Below are 6,089 nucleotides of genomic sequence, written 5' to 3'. Positions count from 1 at the left end.
TATGATTGTTGATGTCTATGTTGTCCTACGGACTAAAACCCTCCGGTTTATATAGACACCGGATAGGGTTAGGGTTACATAGAGTCGGTTACAATGGTAGGAGATCTACATATCCGTATCGCCAAGCTTGCCTTCCACGCCAAGGAAAGTCCCTCCCGGACACGGGACGAAGTCTTCAATCTTGTATCTTCATATTCCAGGAGTCCGGCTGAAGGTATAGTCCGGCTATCCGAACACCCCCTAATCCAGGACTCCCTCAATGACCATAAAAGATATTACTCATATAAATAGAACAACCATTATTCTTTGATTGAAATGAATAACCATCTTGCATCAAACAAGATCTAGATATAATGTTCATGCTTAACGCTGGCACCAAATAACAATTATTCAGGACTAAAACTAATCCCGAAGGTAGATGTAGAGGTAGCGTGCCGACGACGATCACATCGACTTTGGAACCATTTCCCACGCGCATCGTCACCTCGTCCTTAGCCAATCTTCGCTTAATCTGTAGCCCCTGTTTCGAGTTGCAAATATTAGCAACAGAACCAGTATCAAATACCCAGGCGCTACTGCGAGCATTAGTAAGGTACACATCAATAACATGTATATCAAATATACCTTTCACTTTGCCATCCTTCTTATCCGCCAAATACTTGGGGCAGTTCCACTTCCAGTGAGTAGTCCCTTTGTAGTAGAAGCACTCAGTCTTAGGCTTAGGTCCAGACTTGGGCTTCTTCACTTGAGCAGCAACTTTCTTGTTGTTCTTCTTGAAGTTCCCCTTCTTCCCTTTGCCCTTCTTCTTGAAACTGGTGGTCTTATTGACCATCAACACTAGATGCTCCTTCTTGATTTCTACCTCCACAGCTTTTAGCACCGCGAAGAGCTCGGGAATTGTATTATCCATCCCTTGCATATTATAGTTCATCATGAAGCTTTTGTAGCTTGGTGGCAGTGATTGGAGAACTTTGTCAATGACATTATCAACCGAAAGATTAACTCCCAGCTGAGTCAAGTGATTGTGGTACCGAGACATTCTGAGTATATGTTCACTAAGAGAACTATCTCCCAATCCAGGCATTTGCTTGAAATATTAACTTCAACTCCTGGAACATCTCATATGCTCCATCACGTTCAAAACGTCGTTGAAATCCCGATTCTAAGTCGTAAAGGATGGCACACTGAACTATCGAGTAGTCATCAGCTTTGCTCTGCCAGACGTTCTTAACGTCGTCAATAGCATCTGCAGCAGGCCTAGCACCTAGCGGTGCTTCCAAAACGTAATTCTTCTGTGCAGCAATGAGGATAATCCTCAAGTTATGGACCCAGTCCGTGTAATTGCTACCATCATTTTTCAACTTAGCTTTCTCTAGGAACGCATTAAAATTCAACGGAACAACAGCACGGGCCATTTATCTACAACAACATAGACATGCAAAATACTATCAGGTACTAAGTTCATGATAAATTAAATTTCAATTAATCATATTACTTAAGAACTCCCACTTAGATAGACATCCCTCTAATCATCTAAGTGATCACGTGATCCATATCAACTAAACCATGTCCGATCATCAGGTGAGATGGAGTAGTTTTTAATGGTGAACATCACTATGTTGATCATATCTACTATATGATTCACGCTCGACCTTTCGGTCTCAGTGTTTCGAGGCCATATCTGCATATGCTAGGCTCGTCAAGTTTAACTCGAGTATTTTGCTTGTGCAAAACTGGTTTGCACCCGTTGTATGTGAACGTAGAGCTTATCACACCCGATCATCACGTGGTGTCTCGGCACGACGAACTATAGCAACGGTGCATGCTCAGGGAGAACACTTGTAGCTTGAAATTTAGTGAGAGATCATCTTATAATGCTACCACTGTACTAAGCAAAATAAGATGCATAAAGGATAAACATCACATGCAATCAAATAAGTGATATGATATGGCCATCATCATCTTGTGCCTTTTGATCTTCATCTCCAAAGCATCGTCATGATCACCACCGTCACCGGCTTGACACCTTGATCTCCATCGAAGAATCATTGTCGTCTCGCCAACTATTGCTTCCACGACTATCGCTACCGCTTAGTGATAAAGTAAAGCAATTACATGGCGATTGCATTTCATACAATAAAGCGACAACCATATGGCTCCTGCCAGTTGCCGATAACTGTGTTACAAAACATGATCATCTCATACAACAATTTATATAATCATGTCTTGACCATATCACATCACAACATGCCCTGCAAAAACAAGTTAGACGTCCTCTACTTTGTTGTTGTAAGTTTTACGTGGATGCTACGGGCTTCTAGCAAGAACCGTTCTTACCTACGCATCAAAACCACAACGTAGTATAGTGATTGCTTTTTGATCTTCAGAAAGAACCCTGTTCATTGAAACCGATTCAACTAAAGTTGGAGAAACAGACACCCACTAGCCACCTATGTGCGAAGCACGTCGGTAGAACCAGTCTCGCGTAAGCATACGCGTGTCGGTCTGAGCCGCTTCATCCAACAATACCGTTGGATCAATAATCAACTAGTGATGGCAAGCAATATGTATATACCCACACCCACAACTCCTTTGTATTCTACTTGTGCATATAACATCTACGCATAGACCTGGCTTGGATGCCACTGTTGGAGAGCGCAGTATTTCAAAAAAATTCCTACGATCACGCAAGATCTATCTAGGAGATGAATAGCAATGAGAGGGGGAGAGTATGTCTACGTACCCTCGTAGACCGAAAGCGGAAGCGTTATGAAACGCGGTTGATGTGGTTGAACGTCTTTGCGATCCGACCAATCAAGTACCGAACGCACGGCACCTCCGTGATCTGCACACGTTCAGCTCGGTGACGTCCCTCGTACTCTTGATACAGTTGAGGCCGAGGGAGAGTTTCATCAGCACGACAGCTGATAACGATGATGTTGAAGTTACCGACACAGGGCTTCGTCTAAGCACTACAACGATATGACCGAGGTGGAATTCTGTGGAGGGGGGCACCGCACATGGGTAAACAATCAACTTGTGTGTCTATGGGGTACCCCCTCCCCCGTATATAAAGGGGTGGAGGAGGGGGCTAGCCGGCCACCTTAGGCGCCCCCCCAAGGGAAGAATCCTACTCTTACTAGGAGTAGGTTCCCGCCTTTCCTAGTCCTAATAGGAGGGGAAGGAAGGGAGAGAGGGGAGGAAGGAAAGGGGGGCCGGCCCCCCTCCCAATTCGGATTGGGCTAGGGGGGCGTCCCTCCTCTTGGCCTTCTCCTCTCTCTTCCACTAAAGCCCATGTAGGCCCATTAAGCCCCCGGGGTTCCACTAACCTCCCGGTACTCCGGTAAATGCCCGAACACATCTGAAACCATTCCGGTGTCCAAACATAACCTTCCAATATATCAATCTTCATGTGTCAACCATTTCGAGGTCCCTCGTCATGTCCGTGATCATATCCGGGATTCCAAACTACCTTCGGTACATCAAAACACATGAACTCATAATACCCCGATCGTCATCGAACGTTAAGCGTGCGGACCCTACGGGTTCGAGAACTATGTAGACATGACCGAGACTCATCTCTGGTCAATAACAAATAGCGGAACTTGGATGCTCATATTGGTTCCTACATATTCTATGAAGATCTTTTACCGGTCAATTCGCATAACAACATACGTTGTTCCCTTTGTCATCGGTATGTTACTTGCCCGAGATTCGATCGTCGGTATCTCAATACCTAGTTCAATCTTGTTACTGGCAAGTCTCTTTACTCGTTCCGTAATGCATCATCCCGCAACTAACTTATTAGTCACGGTGCTTGCAAGGCTTATAGTGATGTGCATTACCGAGAGGGCCCAGAGATACCTCTCTGATACACGGAGTGACAAATCCTAATCTCGATCTATGCCAACTCAACAAACACCATCGGAGACACCTGTAGAGCATCTTTATAGTCACCGAGTTACGTTGTGACGTTTGATAGCACACTAAGTGTTCCTCCGGTATTCGGGAGTTGCATAATCTCATAGTCGTAGGAACATGTATAAGTTATGAAGAAAGCAATAGCAATAAACTAAACGATCATAGTGCGAAGCTAACGGATGAGTCAAGTCAATCACATCATTCTCTAATGATGTGATCCCGTTCATCAAATGACAACACATGTCTATGGTTAGAAAACTTAACCATCTTTGATTAACGAGCTAGTCAAGTAGAGGCATACTAGTGACACTCTGTTTGTCTATGTATTCACACATGTACTAAGTTTCCAGATAATACAATTCTAGCATGAATAATAAACATTTATCATGATATAAGGAAATATAAATAACAATTTTATTACTGCCTCTAGGGCATATTTCCTTCACAAACATAACCTTCCAATATATCAATCTTCATGTCTCGACCATTTCGAGACTCCTCGTCATGTCCGTGATCACATCCGGACTCCGAACAACCTTCGGTACATCAAATCACATAAACTCATAATACCCCGATCGTCATCGAACGTTAAGCGTGCGGACCCTACGGGTTCGAGAACTATGTAGACATGACCGAGACTCATCTCCGGTCAGTAACCAATAACGAAATCTGGATGCTCATATTGGTTCCTATATATTCTACGAAGATCTTTATCGGTCAAACCGCATAACAACATACGTTGTTCCCTTTGTCATCGGTATGTTACTTGCCCGAGATTCGATCGTCGGTATCATCATACCTAGTTCAATCTCGTTACCGGCAAGTCTCTTTACTCGTTTCGTAATGCAACATCCCGTAACTAACTCATTAGTCACATTGCTTGCAAGGCTTATAGTAATGTGCATTACCGAGAGGGCCCAGAGATACCTCTCCAAATGGGAGTGACAAATCCTAATCTCGATCTATGCCAACTCAACAAACACCATCAGAGACACCTGTAGAGTATCTTTATAATCACCCAGTTACGTTGTGACATTTGATAGCACACTAAGTGTTCCTCCAGTATTCGGGAGTTGCATAATGTCATAGTCATAGGAACATGTATAAGTTATGAAGAAAGCAATAGCAATAAACTAAACAATCATAGTGCTAAGCTAACGGATGGGTCATGCCAATCACATCATTCTCTAATGATGTGATCCCGTTTATCAAATGACAATTCATGTCTATGGTTAGGAAACTTAACCATCTTCGATTGACGTCAGTCAAGTAGAGGCGTACTAGTGACACTTTGTTTGTCTATGTATTCACACATGTACTAAGTTTCCAGTTAATACAATTCTAGTATGAATAATAAACATTTATCATGATATAAGGAAATATAAATAACAACTTTATTATTGCCTCCAGGGCATATTTCCTTCAGTCTCCCACTTGCACTAGAGTCAATAATTTAGATTACACTGTAATGATTCTAACACCCATGGAGTCTTGGTGTTGATCATGTTTTGCTCGTGAGAGAGGCTTAGTCAACGGGTCTGCAACATTCAAATCCGTATGTATCTTGCAAATCTCTATGTCTCCCTCCTTGACTTGATCACGGATGGAATTGAAAAGTCTCTTGATGTGCTTGGTTCTCTTGTGAAATATGGATTCCTTTGCCAAGGAAATTGCACCAGTATTGTTACAAAAGATTTTCATTGGACCCGATGCACTAGGTATGACACCTAGATCGGATATGAACTCTTTCATCCAGACTCCTTCATTTGCTGCTTCCAAAGCAGCTATGTATTCCGCTTCACACGTGGATCCCGTCACGATGCTTTGCTTAGAACTGCACCAATTGACAGCTCCACCATTCAATAAAAATACGTATCCGGTTTGTGACTTAGAGTCATCCGAACCAGTGTCAAAACTTGCATCGACGTAGCTGTTTACGACGAGCTCTTTGTCACCTCCATAAATGAGAAACATATCCTTAATCCTTTTCAGGTATTTCAGGATGTTCTTGACCACTGTTCAGTGATCCACTCCTGGATTACTTTGGTACCTTTCTGCTAAACTAATAGCAAGGTACACATCAGGTCTATTACACAACATTGCATGCATGATAAAACCTATGGCCGAAGCATAGGGAATGCCTTTCATTTTCCCTCTATCTTCTGCAG

This window comes from Triticum urartu, chromosome 3 (genome assembly GCF_003073215.2).
Source record: "Triticum urartu cultivar G1812 chromosome 3, Tu2.1, whole genome shotgun sequence".
Taxonomy (NCBI): domain Eukaryota; kingdom Viridiplantae; phylum Streptophyta; class Magnoliopsida; order Poales; family Poaceae; genus Triticum; species Triticum urartu.
Note: the sequence above shows the minus strand (reverse complement) of the source record.